This window comes from Somniosus microcephalus, unplaced genomic scaffold (assembly GCF_052327205.1).
Source record: "Somniosus microcephalus isolate GS21.2 unplaced genomic scaffold, FLI_Smic_1.0 unresolved_chr1, whole genome shotgun sequence".
NCBI classification, from domain to species: Eukaryota; Metazoa; Chordata; class Chondrichthyes; order Squaliformes; family Somniosidae; genus Somniosus; species Somniosus microcephalus.
Window position 1 is genome coordinate 11,524,947 of NW_028225179.1, and position 18,822 is coordinate 11,543,768.

The window sequence follows — 18,822 nt, forward strand, 5'->3', positions numbered from 1 at the left end:
CTGCCACGGATTTGTGCCGGGTTGATTATCTGGGACTGCCTGTCCTTGCCATTGTCCTCCCCCACCTCTTCCTCTACCCCTGTTGCCCACTCGGCATGTTCTAGCCCAGTGTCCCTCTTTCCCACATTTGTGGCAATTGCCTGGTTTCTTATCTGGGTTTTCCCAGGGGGGTGCAGAGTTTACTCGCTCCGGGGGGTTTAGTTTCATGGCTCGGAGCTGGGCACAGTGTTCTCTATCCTGGGTTACGGCTTGTTGGGTCAGGTCCACAAAAGAAACTGCGTTTGTTTTCCAGTTTGCCATTGTTAATTTTACCAATTTTGCCAGGTCAGGTCTCAAACCATTCATAAAGGCGTTTTTCAATGGTTCATGGGTGCAGGCATCCATCTCTGCTTCGGTATTCTGTCCCATGCCAGAGTACTCTAACCACTGGTTGGTGAAATGACCGGCGAAGTCATTGGGGTCTTCTTTTTCTTTTTGGACACAGGAGGCTATTTTGGACCAGTCTGGATTGGTCGGGCCCCTTTCCTGTAGCCAATTTCTAATGGCCGTCCACCCTTCTGTCCTATCGGCTTCTGATTCTATCAGAGCTAGGTCAGGGGGGACTATTAGGACTGGTGGAGCTGGAGGTTGTACGGCAGGGGGTTGGGCTCCGACAGCTGGAGGTGGGTTGGCTGCTTGGTGCACCGCTAAGGCCACTTGGTGTGCTTGTCTGGCTGCGTTAAGTAGGGCGTTTGCTCGTCTGGTGACAGCCATATTTACTATTGCCGTCAGGGCGGCCGACTCTCTTGCGCTAACTACTACTGCTATAACCTGGCATCCATCAAATGGGTGCAGGTTATAGATTGTCCTTTTTCGTTCCAGGAACTGCCAGGCTTTTACTCCACTTTTCTTTGGATGCGGCATATCAGTTGCCCATTGATCTATATCTTTTGGGTTGGCCGGGTAGTAGGTATAAATTCGGAGATTTCGGCCGCCTACTTCATGTTTTTGTAACCTGATGCGGGCAAGGCGTGGGGGTGGTTTCTTGGTTATATCTTCCTCATCTGATGAGTCCATAAGAGGGGTATTTACTATAGCAATATGGGCTTCGTTTGATCGGGGTTGGAGCGTGGGCTGTTCATATGCCGGAGGGGCTGTAGGGGGCGCTGCAGGATAGGTAGGGTACAAGGGCGTCGGAGTAATCATCACCACTCCTGGGCTTTCCCTGTATGCCTCCCTTTCCTTCTTGGTTTTTGCCTTCCACTTTTCTGCTTTTTCGTTTGCTTTTTCAAGGCATTTTTGGTGTTTCTCTAACTCGGTTTTGTATTTTGTTATCTGTTCATGGAGAGCTGTTTTTTGTTCTTTCTCTTTGGCCTCTGCCGCCTTCCGAGTTATTTCCCCTCTCTGCCTACACTGTTTCAAGGTGGCCAATACCCAGCCCGTTTTTCTTTTCCCTCCTTTCATACGGGTGGTCTTGCCCCATGCTCTTTTTATATCATCAAGGGACCATTGTCCTTTTGAGGCACCAAATTTTTGTTCAATATTATATTCATGTTGTGGGACATCGAATGTACTTTCTATATACTGTTTGAGTTGGATTACTATTTCTTCTAACGTGGTCTCAGGAGGGGCTCTGCCTCCTTTTTCCGTCGTTGGTTTTCTACTTGGTTCCGTCATGTTGCCACAGGTCGTAGACTTAACGAATAAGTTTAAAATAGACTAGAGTCGTCCCGGACTCCGCCACGTGCTAGCTAGCAATGGGACCTGTACACAGGTCATAGACTTAACGAATAAGTTTAAAATAGACTAGAGTCGTCCCGGACTCTGTCGCGTGCTAGCAATGGGACCTGTGCTCCGTTAACCGCCAGCCAGAGGGTACGCTACCCGGTTGGTTCGTTCAATAAAGATCGCAGAGACAGGGTGCAAAAAGGGCACAATAAATTCCAGTGCTTACCTTTTTCTCCTTTCTTGATGTCTTGCGATCCTGCCGTGACTATGCCGAGTTGTAAGAACCGGGTTTTTCTGGTCCTCTTCTTGAGTTCCGTAGTACGAAGAATTCCAGGCTCGAGGGTTCGGAGAGTTAAAACAACATCATTTTATTCATTACTGTTCGGAGTGGTCATACAGCATATCGACAGTACATTCGTGTCCCGAGGGTCACACCGGGTTAGACACGTGGTACCAGCATTTATGTCCCCAGCCTTCGTAGCAAGAGGGTTCGAGTACAGGAACAAGGATGTCTTGCTACAGTTGTACAGGGCCTTGGTGAGACCGCACCTTGAGTATTGTGTGCTGTTTTGGTCGCCTTACCTGAGGAAGGACATTCTTGCCATGGAAGGAGTGCAGCGAAGATTCACCAGGCTGATACCTGGGATGGCAGGAATGACGTATGAGGAGAGATTGTGTCGATTGGGCTTATACTCACTGGAGTTTAGAAGATTGAGAGGGGATCTCATCGAAACTTATAAAATTCTGTCAGGCCTGGACAGACGAGATGCAGGAAGGATGTTTATGATGGCCGGGGAGTCCAGAACCAGGGGTCACAGTCTAAGGATAAGGGGTAAGCCATTTAGGACTGAAATGAGGAGGAATTTCTTCACCCAGAGAGTGGTGAACCTGTGGAATTCTCTACCACAGAAGGCAGTGGAGGCCAATTCATTAAATATATTCAAGAAGGAGTTATATATATTTCTTGAGGCTAAAGGGATCAAGGGATATGGGGAGAAGACAGGAACAGGGTACCGAAATTGGATGATCAGCCATGATCGCATTGAATGGCAGAGCAGGCTCGAAGGGCCGAATGGCCTACTCCTGCTCCTATCTTCTGTGTTTCTGTGTTTCTATGAGTTAAACACACTGGTACCTGTTAGAGGGATTGAAATTGAAGTTGAAGTGGAGAGTTACATGGAATCTGGATTGGGACAATTGAGGGCTAAGGAGAAATCATGTTTAGTAAGAATTATCCACAAGATGGATACGAGTAAAAGAGATCTGGAGAATCTTTTAAATCCATGATATGTTGATTAGATGTTAAACTGTAATGTCGCTTGAAATGATCGTAAGACTGAATTTAACTGTGACTGTAATAATTGTGTTTTGTAGGTAACAGAGCGTGGGAAAAACCAGTACGAATCCAGTATGAGGTGATTTTAGTGGTGCCTCCTGTGTCACTACTACTGCAATTACCATGCTTTACGGGTCTAACAGGACCTGTCCCATTAACCAACACGTTTTTAAGTATGAGCTACACAATTATGTGGCACAATTCGAATACTCGGATATGACATTCCCCTGTGTAGTTTGTGGGTTTCAGTGAGCTCATGATGCGACTGAACTCCTCCCTAAAGCATTTTTATGTTTTGGAGCAAGACAACTCGAGAATAGATATTGAAATTGACAGCATAGGGGACAACTCACATTGGTGGGATATTGGGCTTACATCAGCACACCCTTAGGTTTGTATTATTTCACATGCTCCGGTAGCTACCCAACTTGTAATGATAGTGTATTTGATATATGTAACGTGTGTAGTAAGACTTTGATACATAAGCCAATTGGGTACTCATGCCCATGACTGACAAGCACTAACAAATTAATTGAGCACACCGAAAGAGAAGATCCAAAGTAATGTAGAGGAGACCCCAGGCGGGGTAACATCAGGAAAGATAGAAGAAACAGAGGATATCCCAGGCGGGGCAGAATTGGAACACCGGAACAGTGAATTGAATATGAGTAAGGGGTCAGAGGTTGCTCCTCCCCCTCAAAGGAATGGACTGTAAGGAAGGGAGAAATCTTCAAGACTCCCTACTAACGCCCAAGTTGAGAGAGCAATAAGAGCTAGCTAGATTAGTCAAGAGCTGATTGTGAGAAGTCAATAAGGATATTTCCTTCTCAAAGAAGGGAATTGTAAGAAATAGCTGTTAAAAAGATGGGTTTTAATTCTTAGACCAGGGACTGACAACAGACAAGCGGAAAAAGATAGCATAAATGCCAGCAAGATCGAATATCAAGCATCAAAAGACAAATAGAAATGATAAGGGAATGGTAAAATGCAAGGAAGCAGGGAGGATAGCACCTGCTAGATAACAAGGAGCCACAAAGCCATAAAATGCCCTTGAAGAATCTTGACAAAACAGTCCTCAGAAAGATAAGAGGGAGGCCTTGTACAATAGGATGGGGATCAAATTGTGTGTTTCTGTTGATTAAATGTGCTTGCCACCAGGCGGCTGCTGCCCCGCGGGCAAGAGGCCTTGCAGGTCGCCGCAGACCATTTTTACATCTTAAAGGGGCATGTTATATTTAGTTGCTAGATCATTTTGTACCTTTTCTACTTTTTATAATTTTTCTACCTTTTTTACTTTTTAATTTTTACCTGAATGTATTTTTCAAAGCCATAAGCTGAGGGGAGCTCCTCCCACATTTTAAGATGCACTAATTAATTTAAGACCATGAAATCAGTTAACTTATTAAAACCAGGCTTTTACTGTGGCCACGTAAAATCCTGGTTGATGTAAATTTGTGCAGAGCCACTGATCCGGACAGTGGAAAAACACAGCAATGATTGATTATATTTTTAATCTGACTCTTTATTTTTATGATTCAATTTTTGAAAGAATCAAAGGGAGGAGTGTTAGGGAATATAATATTTTAATAACATAGATTTTAATATGATAAAACTAATGATTTAAAGAAATCTGATTATGCTTAAGCTGACCACGTGCCAAAGGATGGTGTGATGTATCAGGTCCAAGCACAGCTGGTAACGTCACATCGGCTGACTTAAAAACTGAGAACAATGAAAATGCTGATTTAGCTTAAACTGTGAAAGTGCTGATCTTAGCTTAAAACTGAAAGTGATGATTCTGATTAACTAGAGAACAAAGGAATGATTGATGTAACAGAGATCCAGTCAGTGTGATGTAGTTGAACCAACCATAGCTCTGCATGCATGCTGCTGAGCCAAAGTTATAAAGGGGGCGGGTACATCTGCTGCTGTATAAAAAACAGCCTTTTTGAATATGATGTTAGTCAGATGAAGGAAGTCAAACAGTGTAAATCAAGTGATGCAATAAATCGACTATTTAAAACTTACCACCGGACTCGCAAACTTTTATTTTAGTGTGTTGACCTCAGATCAGTGTGGTCCACTGAAATTACCTTGATCTAACAAAAGGGATCTGGGGGTCCTGGTGCATGAAACACAGAAGGTTAGTATGCAGCTACAGCAGGTGATCAGGAAGGCCAATGGAATCTGGGCTTTTATTGCAAGGGGGATGGAGTATAAAAGCAGGGAAGTCTTGCTTCAGTTATACAGGGTACTGGTGAGGCCACACCTGGAATACTGCGTACAGTTTTGGTTTCCATATTAAAGAAAAGATATACTTGCTCTCGAGGCAGTTCAGAGAAGGTTCACTTGGTTGATTCCGGAGATGAGGGTGTTGACTTATGAGGAAAGCTTGAGTAGGTTGGGCCTCTACTCATTGGAATTCAGAAGAATGAGAGGCGATCTTATCGAAACATATAAGATTGTGAGGGGGCTTGATCGGGTGGATGCGGGGAGGATGTTTCCACTGATGGGTGAGACTAGAACTAGGGGGCATAATCTTAGAATAAGGGGCTGCTGTTTCAAAACTGAGATGAGGAGAAACTTCTTCACTCAGAGGGTAGTTGATGGGCCTTCAATAACCACAAAACTAGAAGTTATAGATTTAAACAAGTTGGCTTTTAATCACTAAGATCAGAGCTTACATCTCAACACGCCGACTGGTTCACAGGAATGAGTCATACAGATCCTGGGATCTTTATGTAAGAGAAGTCAGGGGCGGAGCCAAGAGCCAAGACCTGGAACCTCCCAGGTTAGTCGGGAAAGAGGAAGTGAAACTATACACAGTGGGGGAGGGTAATATACATGAGTGCAAAACGAATACAGGATCAAGACAAACAGATTTCATTACATTCACCCCTTCTATAGATTTAGTCCATCGGGGTGATGTTTCTTAAAAGTTGGTATAAGTGAGTCTGTCAGGAGGTTTTGCAGTTCTCAGTGATCGGCGCAAAGCCGGTTGGGGTGCCTCTAGGGGAGTGGATTCTGGTTCCTCCGCTGTCCAGGCCTCCGCAGTGTCTTCCAGGTTATCTGCAGTGTCCTCCAGGTTAAAGTTGGGTATTGATACCTCTGGGCGTCCTGTCTCTTTGTAGTGTAGGTCTTCATCGGGTAGTCTCACATCGTTCTCTCCGCTCCCCGAGGGAGCGAGGTCTTTTATGGAAACAGTGTCCTCTCACCTGTCAGAGTATTCGATATAGGCGTACTGAGGGTTTGCATGGAGGAGCTGTACCTTTTCCACAAGGGGGTCCGTTTTATGGCCTCTCACGTGCTTCCGCAATAGTACTGTCCCCGGAGACGTCAGCCACGCGGGTAATGATATGCCCGAGGTGGATTTCCGGGGGAAAACGAACATCTTTTCGTGAGGGGTAGCGTTAGTGGCAGTACATAACAGAGACCTTATGGAGTGGAGCACGTCTGGGAGGACTTCCTGCCAGCGGGAGGTCGGAAGGCCTTTTGACTTTAAGGCTAACGTGACAGCCTTCCAAACAGTAGCATTCTCCCTTTCCACTTGCCCATTACCCCGGGGGTTGTAGCTAGTGGTTCTGCTAGTGGCTATCCCCTTCGAGAGCAAGAACTGGCGCAGCTCGTCGCTCATGAATGACGTCCCCCTATCGCTGTGTATGTAGTTCGGCATGGCAAACATGCAGAATAGATTACAGAGACACTTGATGACCGTGGCACTGGTCATGTCTGGGCAGGGAATGGCGAAGGGGAAGCGGGAATATTCATCAATGATATTGAGGAAGTATACATTACGGTCGGCAGAGGGAAGGGGTCCCTTGAAGTCCAGACTTAGGCGCTCGAATGGCCGTGTGGCTTTGATAAGGTGTGCACGGTCAGGCCTGTAGAAACGAGGCTTGCATTCCGCACAGATGCGGCAGGCTCTGGTCATTGCCCTGACCTCCTCGATGGAGTGGGGCAGACTGCGGGACTTTATAAAATGGTATAGTCGGGTGACCCCTGGGTGACAGAGGTCGTTGTGGAGACCCTGTAATTTGTCCGTATGAATGCTGGCACACATTCCCCGCGATAGGGTGTCTGGGGGTTCATTAAGGGCTCCCAGCCTGTACATAATATCATAGTCGAACGTGGATAGTTCGATCCTCCACCTGAGTATTTTGTCATTCTTGATTTTCCCCCTTTGTTTGTTATTAAACATGAAAGCCACTGACCGCTGGTCGGTGAGTAGGGTGAAACGTTTGCCGGCTAGGTAGTGTCTCCAGTGCCGCACTGCCTCCACTATAACCTGTGCCTCCTTCTCGACAGAAGAGTGCCTGATTTCAGGTCCCTGAAGGGTTCGGGAGAAGAAGGCCACAGGTCTCCCAGCCTGATTGAGGGTCGCAGCTAAGGCAAAGTCTGACGCATCGCTTTCGACTTGAAAGGGAATGCATTCGTCCACTGCACACACTGCAGCCCTTTCAATGTCCTGTTTAATACTGGTGAAAGCCTCCCGAGCTTCAGCTGATAGTGGGAAGGACGTCGATTTAATCAGGGGTCGGGCCTTATCAGAGTAATTGGGCACCCATTGGGCATAATACGAAAAAAATCCCAGGCACCTTTTTAAAGCTTTGGGATTGTGTGGCAGGGTCAATTCCTTTAGGGGGCGTAATCGGTCAGGATCTGGTCCAATTACCCCATCTTCCACCACACAGCCGAGGATACAGAGACGGGTTGTGTTGAAGACACATTTGTCTTCGTTGTCGGTTAGATTCAGCTTTAGGGCAGTTTTTTAAAATCTCGCAAGATTTAGATCGTGGTCTTGCTGGTTGTGCCCGCAGATAGTGACATTGTCCAGATTGGGGTAGGTAGTTTGTAGTTTATTCTCGTCAACCATGCGGTCCATCTCACGTTGGAAGACCGAGACCCCATTTGTTACCCCGAAGGGCACTCTGAGTAAATGGTAGAGGCGCCCGTTCGCCTCGAAGGCGGTGTATGGGCGGTCCTCCATTCTAATGGGGAGCTGGTGATACGCGGATTTGAGGTCGATAGTCGAGAAGACTCGGTATTGCGCAATCTGGTTGACCATTTCTGATATGCGGGGTAAAGGGTAGGCGTCCAGCTGGGTATAAATATTAACAGTCTGGCTGTAGTCAATTACCATCCGTTTCTTTTCGCTATTTTTAACTATGACTACTTGGGCACGCCACGGGCTGGTACTGCATTCAATAATGCCTTCCTGCAGGAGTCTTTCCACTTCCACCTTGATAAAGTGTCTGTCTTCCAGACTGTACCGTCTACTTTTGGTCGCTATGGGCCTACAGTTCGGAGCGAGATTAGCGAATAAAGAGGGCGGGCTGATTTTTAAGGTTGATAGGCCACAGACTGTGAGTGGCGGCTGGGACCCGCCATATGCTAGCGTGACACTTTTGTGGTGGCACTGGAAGTCCAGGCCCAAGATTACATTAACACAGAGTTCTGGCATCACGAGGAGTTTAAAATCCTTGTAGTCCGTGCCTTTTACAGTCAGTGTTACCACACAGTAGCCCAAAATGTCCGAAGTGTGGGGCTTAGCAGCCATAGCAATTCTGCTCTGTGTAGGGGTTACCGTTAATGAGTGCCACCGTACCAGGCTAGGGTGGATAAAACTCTCGGTACTCCCACAGTCAATTAAACATTTCGTTAAATTCCCGTTTACCTGTATGTCCATCATGGATTTTGTCAACGGGTGTGGCCTGGATTGATCCACTGTGATCGAAGCCACTGTTGGGCCCTGGGCGGCCGTTGAGTCGGGAAAAGATGGCGGATCCCAAGATGGTGGCCCGCATGGCACGCACGAGGCGGTGACGGAGTTGGAAATAGGATTCCCCCTGCAGACTTTGCTAAAATGCCCCTTTTTCTTACATTTGAAGCATGTAGCGTCCTTCGCTGGGCATCGTTGTCTGGGGTGTTTGGCCTGGCCGCAGAAGTAGCATTTTGGGCCTCGAGACATTGCCGCTGTAGTAGGACTCCTGGGTGAACTTCTGTGTGGGGACTCCAGCGGCATAGAGCTGGTCTGAGACCTGGATGGGGAAGATGGCTGATTCCAAGATGGCGGCCCCCTCGGCGCGCACGAGGCGGTGAGGGCCGCATGGCCGGAAGAATAAGAGTCAGAGTTTTTCTGGGCCACGTCCAGCGATCGCGCAGTGGCCACTGCCTTTTTTAAGTCCAGGACCTCCTTCTCCAGCAGTCTCTGCCGGATATAATTCGATTTGAGGCCCGTGATGAAGGAATTGCGGACCAATTCGTCAGAGTACGCGTTGGCCGTCACGGCCTTGCAGTTACAGTCCCGGACCAGGTCCTTTAGGCCCTGTAAGAAATCGTCCATTGATTCCTCTGGTCGCTGCCTGCGTGTAGCCAGCAGATGTCTGGCGTACACTTCGTTTACCGGCCTCTGGTATTGGGCCTTCAGGATAGTGATGGCCTCCGTGTAAGAGGTGGCATCCCGGATGAACGAATAAATCCGATGACTTACGTGAGTAGTCAGTAGACTCAGTTTATCTACCTCGCTAGCGGATGAGGCCCCCGCGAAGAGTTCGAAGCATTTGAGCCAATGTCCAAATTGATTTGATGCTTCAGCAGAATGTGGATCCAAGTCCAGATGCTCTGGTTTTAGGAGTCGATCCATCCAAGTATTCTTTAGTGATTAAAATTGATGGGCCTTCAATAACCACAAAACTAGAAGTTATAGACTTAAACAACTTGGCTTTTAATCACTAAGATCAGAGCTAACATCTCGACACGCCGACTGGTTCACAGGAATGAGTCATACAGATCCTGCGATCTTTATGTAAGAGAAGTCAGGGGCGGAGCCAAGAGCCAAGACCTGGAACCTCCCAGGTTAGTCGGGAAAGAGGAAGTGAAACTATACACAGTGGGGGAGGGTAATATACATGAGTGCAAAACGAATACAGGATCAAGACAAACAGATTTCATTACAGTAGTAAATCTGTGGAATTTGCTACCTCAGAGAGCTGTGGAAGCTGCGACATTAAATAAATTTAAAACAGAGATAGACAGTTTCCTAGCTGATAAGGGAATTAGGGGTTACGGGGAGTGGGCAGGGAAGTGGACGTGAGTCTAGGTTCGGATCAGCCATGATCCTATTGAATGGCGGAGCAGGCCCGAGGGGCCGTATGGCCTACTCCTGCTCCTACTTCTTATGTTCTTATGTTCTAAATTCCCCTGATTCTGACTGCAAGGGACCTACGCTTGACTTCAGCAATCTTTTTCTCTTCACATATCTATGAAAAGCTTTTACAGTCAGTTTTTATGTTCCCTGCAAGTGTACTCTCATATTCAATTTTCCCCTTCTTAATTAATCCCTTTGTCCTCCTTTGTTGAATCCTAAACTGCTCCCAATCCTCGGGTTTACTGCTTTTTCTGACCAATTTATATGTCCTCTCCTTTGATCTTATGCTATCCCTAATTTCCCTTGTTAGCCACGGTTGAGTCACCTTTTTTGTTTTATTTTTATGCCAAACTGTGATGAACAAATTCTGTAGTTCATCCATGCGGTCTTTGAATGTTTGCCATTGCCTATCCACCGTCAACACTTTGAGTGACATTCCCCAATCAATCCTACCCAACTCGCGCCTCAGAAGTTATGCTGAACCTTTATAAAGCGCTGGTTAGGCCACAACTGGAGTATTGCGTCCAGTTCTTGTCACCACACTTTAGGAAGGATGTGAAGGCCATTGAGAGGGTGCAGAGGAGATTTACCAGAATGGTCTGGGGATGGGGGATCTTAGCTACAAGGACAGGTTGAAGAAGCTGGATTTGTTTTCCTTAGAGCAAAGGAGGTTGAGGGGTGATTTGATAGAGGTGTACAAGATTATGACGGGTTTGAATAGGCTAGATGGGGAAAGGCTGTTTCCACTAGTTGATGGTACAAGGACTAGGGGACACAGATTTAAGGTTTTGGGCAAGAGATAAAGGGGGGACATGAGGAAAAATCTTTTTTACGCAGCGAGTGGCGAGGACCTGGAACTCACTGCCGACGGAAGTGGTGGAAGCGGAGACACTCAATGTTTTCAAGGGGAGGCTGGATAGACACTTGAGGGAAATAAACTTGCAGGGCTACGGGGATAGAGCGGGGGAATGGGACTGACTGGATTGCTCTACAGGAGAGCTGGCACGGACTGGATGGGCCGAATGGCCTCCTTCTGTGCCGTTATGACTCTATGACTATGACTAGAACAGTGTGAACTCGCTGGTGTCTCAGCAGGTTGGAGAACTGAGCGAATCCCTTCCCACACATGGAGCAGGTGAACGGCTTCTCCCCAGTGTGAACTCGCTGGTGTACCTTCAGATTCCTGGAGCTTTTAAAGCTCTTCCCACAGTCAGATCTTGTAAATGGTCTCTGATCGGAGTGAACTCGCTGGTGTTGCTTCAGATCCCCAGAGGTTTTAAAGCTCTTCCCAGACTCAGAACATTTAAACGGTCTCTCATCACTGTGAACTCGCTGGTGTTCGAGCAGAGTCGAGGACTGGGTGAATCCCTTCCCACACACGGAGCAGGTGAACGGCTTCTCCCCAGTGTGAAATTGTTGGTGTCTCTTCAGCTCCTTGGACCTTTTAAAGCTCTTCCCACAGACAGAACATGTAAATGGTCTTTCATCAGTGTGAACTCGCTGGTGTACCTTCAGATCTCCAGAGGTTTTAAAGCTCTTCCCACAGTCAGAACATTTAAATGGTCTCTCATCAGTGTGATATCGCTGGTGTGTCAACAGGGTGGATGACTGAGCGAATCCCTTCCCACAGACAGAGCAGGTGAATGGCCTCTCCCCAGTGTGAACTCGCTGGTGTGTCAGCAGGTGGGATGACTGAGTGAATCCCTTCCCACACACGGAGCAGGTGAACGGCCTCTCCCCAGTGTGAACTTGCTGGTGTACCTTCAGCTCCCCGGACCTTTTAAAGCTCTTCCCACAGACAGAACATGTAAATGGTCTCTCCCCAGTGTGAACTCGCTGGTGTACCTTCAGATCCCCAGAGGTTTTAAAGCTCTTCCCACAGTCAGAACATTTAAATGGTCTCTCATCAGTGTGATATCGCTGGTGTTTCAACAGGGTGGATGACTGAGCGAATCCCTTCCCACACACAGAGCAGGTGAATGGTCTCTCCCCAGTGTGAACTCGCTGGTGTGTCAGCAGGTGGGATGGCTGAGTGAATACCTTCCAATACACGCAGCAGGTGAATGGTCTCTCTCCTGCTCCCTCCAGCTGGTGTCCCTTCAGCTTCTGGGACATTTGAAAGCTTTTCCCACAGTTGGAATGTTTCACCGGCCTCGCCCCAGTGTGAACTCGCTGGTGTGCCAACAGATTCGAGGACTGAGTGAATCTCTTCCTACACACGGAGCAGGTGAACAGAATCTCTCCTGCTCGCTCCAGCTGGTGTCTCTTCAGATCCTGGGACCTTTTAAATCTCTTCCCACAGTCAGAACATTTAATGTGAACAAGCTGGTGTCTCAGGAGGGTGGCAGAATGAGAGAATTGCTTCAAAAACACGGAGCAGGTCAACGGTCTCTCATCGGCATGGACAAGCTGGTGTCTCAGCAGCACGGATAGTGCAATTAATCCCTTCCCACACATGGAGCGGGTTAAAGGTCTCTCTCTAGTGTGAATTTGCTGGTGTATCAGAGCGGATGGCTGAATGAATCCCTTCCCACACACGGAGCGGGTTAAAGGTCTCTCTCGTGTGAATTTGCTGGTGTATCATTGGAGCGGATGGCTGAGTGAATCCCTTCCCACACACGGAGTGGGTTAAAGCTCTCTCTCTAGTGTGAATTTGCTGGTGTATCATTGGAGCGGATGGCTGAGTGACTCCCTTCCCAGACACGGGGCCCGGGTTTCCCCCAGTGTGTGGCCACTGGAGTTGATTCAGGTATTTGTAGATTTTGAAGCTCTTTCAGAACATTTAAAAGTTCTCCCCCCAGTGTGAACTCACGGGGGTGCCAGCAGATTGGAGGAGCGATTGAATCAGGTCCTGAGGAATCGCGTAACTCTCAGATCTTGAGGTGATGTTTGGTTTGAGCTTCCTGTCTGTAAATGCTCCACTTCTATAACCCTGTAAAAGGAATGTAGAAAGGGTAAGGGGGGAGCAGGAACTTTTTTGGCTTATTTTGCCTCAAAGAACAAACAGGGTAGAGCCGGTCCCACTGGTGACCAGCCGTGCCCACAATAACCAGCGGGCCAGAAACAGCCCAATCCACCTCATTGACTTGGCCCTGAAGTCAAATCAAGTCTCATCAAATGACATCCTTTGTGACTGTGACAAAGGTAAACTATCCCTCCTCATCCTTCCTGACTTGTCTGCAGCCTTTGACACGGTTGACCACTCCATCCTTCTCCCAACGCCTCTCCACCGTCGTCCAGCTGGGTGGGACTGTACTCGCCTGGTTCCATTCTTATCTATCTAATCATAGCCACAGAATCACCTGCAATGGCTTCCCTTCCCGCTCCCGCATCGTTACCTCTGGTGTCCCCCAAGGATCTATCCCTGGGCCCCTCCTATTTCTCATCTAAATGCTGCCCCTTGGTGACATCATCTGAAAACACAGCCTCAGTTTCCACATGTACGCTGACGACACCCAGCTCTACCTCACCACCACTTCTCTCGACCCCTCCACGATCTCTAATCTGGTTCTGGGTGAGCAGAAATTTTCTCCAATTAAATATTGGGAAGACTGAAGCAATTGTTTTCAGTCCCTGCCACAAACTCTGTTCCCTAGCCACTGACTCCATCCCTCTCTCTAACATCTCTCTGAGGCTGAACCACACTGTTCACAACCTTGGTGTCATATTTGACCCTGAAATGAGCTTCCGACCGCATATCCGCAGCATAACAAAGACCGCCTATTTCCACCTCCGTAACATCGCCCGTCTCCACCCTTGCCTCAGCTCATCCACTGCTGAAACCCTCACCCGGGCCTTTGTTACCTCTAGACTCGACTATTCCAACACACTCCTGGCTGGCCTCCCACATTCTACCCTATGTAAACTTGAGGTGATCCAAAACTACCCGTGTTGTAACTCAACACCAAGTCCCGTTCACCCATCACCCCTGTGCTCGCTGACCTACATTGGCTCCCGGTTAAGCAATGCTTCGATTTCAAAATTCTCTCCTTGTTTTCAAATCCCTCCGTGGCCTCGCCCCTCCCTTAGTTATTCCCTTCAGCCTCACAACCAACCGCCCCCCGCGATAGAATCACAGAAAAATTACAGCAAAGAAGGAGGCCATTCGGCCCATCTTGTCCGTGCCGGCCGATTAAGTGCTATCCACACTAATCCCACTTTCCAGCACTTGGTCCGTGGCCTTGTAGGTTACGGCACTTCAAGTGCATATCCAAGTGCTTTTTAAAATGTGATGAGAGTTTCTGCCTCTACCACCCTGTCAGGTAGTGAGTTCCAGACCCCCACCACCCACTGGGTGAAAACATTTCTCCTCAACTCCCCTCTTCTATGTAAACCTCCGACCAATTACTTTAAATCTACGCCCCCTGGTTGTGGACCCCTCTGCCAAGGGAAATAGGTCCTTCCTACCTCGGCCCCACAGAATTTTATACACCTCAATCAGGTCTCCCCTCAGCCTCCTTGGTTCCAAAGAAAACAACCTCCTCCACCCCACCGCGCCCCCCCCCGAGACATCTGCGTTCTTCCAATTCTGCCCTCTTGAGCATCCCTGATTATAATCGCTGCACCATCAGTGGCCGTGTCTTCTGTTGCCTCGGCCCTAAGCTCTGGAATTCCCTCCCTGAACCTCTCCGCCTCTCTTTCATAGAAAATAGGAGCAGGAGTCGGCCATTCGGCCCCTCGAGCCTGCTCCGCCATTCAATGAGATCATGGCTGATCAAAACCCACCTCTGTGACCCAGCTTTTGGCCATCTGCCCTAATTTCTCCTTCTGTGGCTCGGGGTCACATTTTTCAATGTCTCACAATCCTCCTGTGCAGCGCCTTGGGACGTTTTCCTACGTTAAAGGTGCTATAGAAATACAAGTTGTTGTTATTCTCATTGTTGGAGGTGAGATCTGATCAGGCCCCGCCCCCTCCCCCTACTCTGCACGCGCCGCTCCAAGGTGAGCGCGGGCTCTGAACAGGCACCGCCCCCTCCCCCTACTCCGCATGCGCCGCTCCAAGGTGAGCGCGGGCTCTGACCAGGCCCCGCCCCCTCCCCCTACTCCGCATGCGCAGCTCCAAGGTGAGGGCAGGCTCTGAACAGGCCCCGCCCCCTCCCCCTACTCCGCACGCGCCGCTCCAAGGTGAGCGCGGGCTCTGAACAGGCACCGCCCCCTCCCCCTACTCCGCATGCGCCGCTCCAAGGTGAGCACGGGCTCTGAACAGTCCCCGCCCCCTCCCCCTACACCGCATGCGCCGGTCCAAAGTGAGCGCGGGCTCTGAACATGCCCCGCCCCCCTCCACCTACTCCGCTCCAAGGTGAGCGCGGGCTCGGAACAGTGCCCCGCCCCCTCCCCCTACACCGCATGCGCTGCTCCAAGGTGAGCGCGGGCTCTGAACAGGCCCCGCCCCCTCCCCCTACTCCACACGCGCCGCTCCAAGGTGAGCGTGGGCTCTTAACAGGCCCCGCCCCCTCCCTCTACTCCGCATGCGCCGCTCCAAGGTGAGCGCGGGCTCTGAACAGGCACCGCCCCCTCCCCCTACTCCGCATGCGCCACTGCAAGGTGAGCGCAGGCTCTGAACAGGCCCCGCCCCCTCCCCCCACTCCGCATGCGCCGCTCCAAGGTGAGCGCGGGCTCTGAACAGGCCCCGCCCCCTCCCCCCACTCCGCATGCGCCGCTCCAAGGTGAGCGCGGTCTCTGAACAGGCCCCGCCCGCTCCCCCTACTCCACATGCGCCGCTCCAAGGTGAGCTTGAGCTCTGAACAGGCCCCGCCCCCTCCCCCCACTCCGCATGCGCCGCTCCGAGGTGAGCACGGGCTCTGAACAGGCCCCGCCCCCTCCCCCTACTCCGCTCCAAGGTGAGCGCGGGCTCTGAACAGACCCCACCCCCTCCCCCTACTCCGCACGCGCCGCTCCAAGGTGAGCGCGGGCTCTGAACAGGCCCCGCCCCCTCTCCCTACTCCGCTCCAAGGTGAGCGCGGGCTCTGAACTGACCCCACCGCCTCCCCCTACTCCGCATGCACTGCTCCAAGGTGAGCGCGGGCTCTGAACAGGCCCCGCCCCCTCCCCCTACTCCGCTCCAAGGTGAGCGTGGGCTCTGAACAGACCCCACCCCCTCCCCCTACTCCGCACACGCCGCTCCAAGGTGAGCGCGGGCTCTGAACAGGCCCCGCCCCCTCCCCCTGCTCCGCATGCGCTGCTCCAAGGTGAGCGTGGGCTCTGAACAGGCCCCGCCCCCTACCCCGCATGCGCCGCTGCAAGGTGAGCGCGGGCTCTGAACAGGCCCCGCCCCCTCCCCCTACTCCGCATGCGCCGCTCCAAGGTGAGCGCGGCTCTGAACAGGCTCCGCCCCCTCCCCCTACTCCACATGCGCTGCTCCAAGGTGAGCGCGGGCTCTGAACAGGCCCCGGCCCCTCCCCTACTCCGCACGCGCCGCTCCAAGGTGAGCGCGGGCTCTGAACAGGCCCCGGCCCGTCCCCCTACTCCGCACGCGCCGCTCCAAGGTGAGCGCGGGCTCTGAACAGGCCCCGCCCCCTCCCCCTACTCCGCATGCGCTGCTCCAATGTGCGCGGGCTCTGAACAGGCCCCACCCCTACTCCGCCTGCGCCGCTCCCGAGGATGAGCCGCTACCGCGCCTATGCAGGGCCTCGCATTCTGGGTCGGCCCGGGCAAACGCGAGAGTCCGGATCACCGGCGGAAAGTGAGTTTTATCCGGGTTTTTTATATATATAACGGAGAGAAGCGCGGGCGGGGAGATAAATAAACAGAAAATACAAACCGCACCGTCCCAGCGCCCTCCCGGCACCGAGCGGAGCGGATTGAGCGGCCGCAGCCCCTTGTCTTCTGCAGGGAGCCAGACTGGGGCACATCATCAACTCCACGCCGGTGACTGACGGGAGCTCCGACCAATAGGGAGAGAGCGGGCAGAGCTCGGAGGACTGACATGGCAGCGGGTCCTCCAACCAATCGGGGTGTCCGAGAGGCGGGACTTCCGCCGCCTGCTTCTCCCGCTGCTGAGACAAGTGGAATGCAGCAGAGGGCGCTCTTCTGAGTTTGGGGCTCAGGCCTGTTAGTGGAGCAGTGCAGAGGGAACTTTACTCTGCACTGGGCTTTACTCCCTCAGCACTGCACTGGAGGGGCAGCACAGAGTTTTAGACTCCAGTCTCTGGAGTGGGACTTCAACCCACAACCTTCTGACTCAGAGGAGAGTGCTACCGCCTGAGCCACAGCTGACACTCTGTATCTAACCCGTGCTGTACCTGCCCTGGGAGTGTTTGATGGGAAAGTGTTGAGGAAGCTTTACTCTGTATCTAACCCATGCTGTACCTGCCCTGGGAGTGTTTGATGGGACAGTGTAAAGGGACCTTTACTCTGTATCTAACCCGTGCTGTGCCTGCCCTGGGAGTGTTTGATGGGACAGTGTAGAGGGAGCTTTACTCTGTATCTAACCCGTGCTGTACCTGCCCTGGGAGTGTTTGATGGGACAGTGTACAGGGAGCTTTACTCTGTATCTAACCTGTGCTGTACCTGCCCTGGGAGTGTTTGATGGGACAGTGTACAGGGAGCTTTACTCTGTATCTAACCCGTGCTGTACCTGCCCTGGGAGTGTTTGATGGGACAGTGTAGAGGAAGCTTTACTCTGTATCTAACCTGTGCTGTACCTGCCCTGGGAGTGTTTGATGGGACAGTGTAGGGGGAACTTTACTCTGTATCTAACCCGTGCTGTCCCTGCCCTGGGAGTGTTTGATGGGACAGTGTAGAGGGAGCTTTACTCTGTATCTAACCCCGTGCTGTACCTACCCTGGGAGTGTTTGATGGGACAGTGTAGAGGGAGCTTTACTCTGTATCTAACCTGTGCTGTACCTGCCGTGGGAGTGTTTGATGGGACAGTGTACAGGGAGCTTTACTCTGTATCTAACCCGTGCTGTACCTGCCCTGGGAGTGTTTGATGGGACAGTGTAGAGGGAGCTTTACTCTGTATCTAACCCGTGCTGTACCTGCCCTGGGAGTGTTTGATGGGACAGTGTACAGGGAGCTTTACTCTGTATCTAACCCGTGCTGTACCTGCCCTGGGAGTGTTTGATGGGACAGTGTAGAGGAAGATTTACTCTGTATCTAACCCATGCTGTACCTGCCCTGGGAGCGTTTGAAGGGACAGTGTAGAGGGAGCTTTACTCGCTATCTAACCCGTGCTGTACCTGCCCTGGGAGTGTTTGATGGGACAGTGTAGATGGAGCTTTACTCTGATTGTAACACGTGCTGTACCTACCCTGGGAGTGTTTGCTGGGACAGTGTAGGGGGAACTTTACTCTGTATCTAACCCGTGCTGTACCTGCCCTGGGAGTGTTTGATGGGACAGTGTAGAGTGAGTTTTACTCTGTATCTAACCCATGCTGTACCTGCCCTGGGAGTGTTTGATGGGATAGTGTAGAGGGAGCTTTACTCTGTATCTAACCCGTGCTGTACCTGCCCTGGGAGTGTTTGATGGGACAGTGTACAGGAAGCTTTACTCTGTATCTAACCCGTGCTGTACCTGCCCTGGGAGTGTTTGATGGGACAGTGCAGAGGGAGCTTTACTCTGTATCTAACCCGTGCTGTACCTGCCCTTACGAGCAAACTTGGCTAGGGTAAATAAAATCAGAGAGTTAAA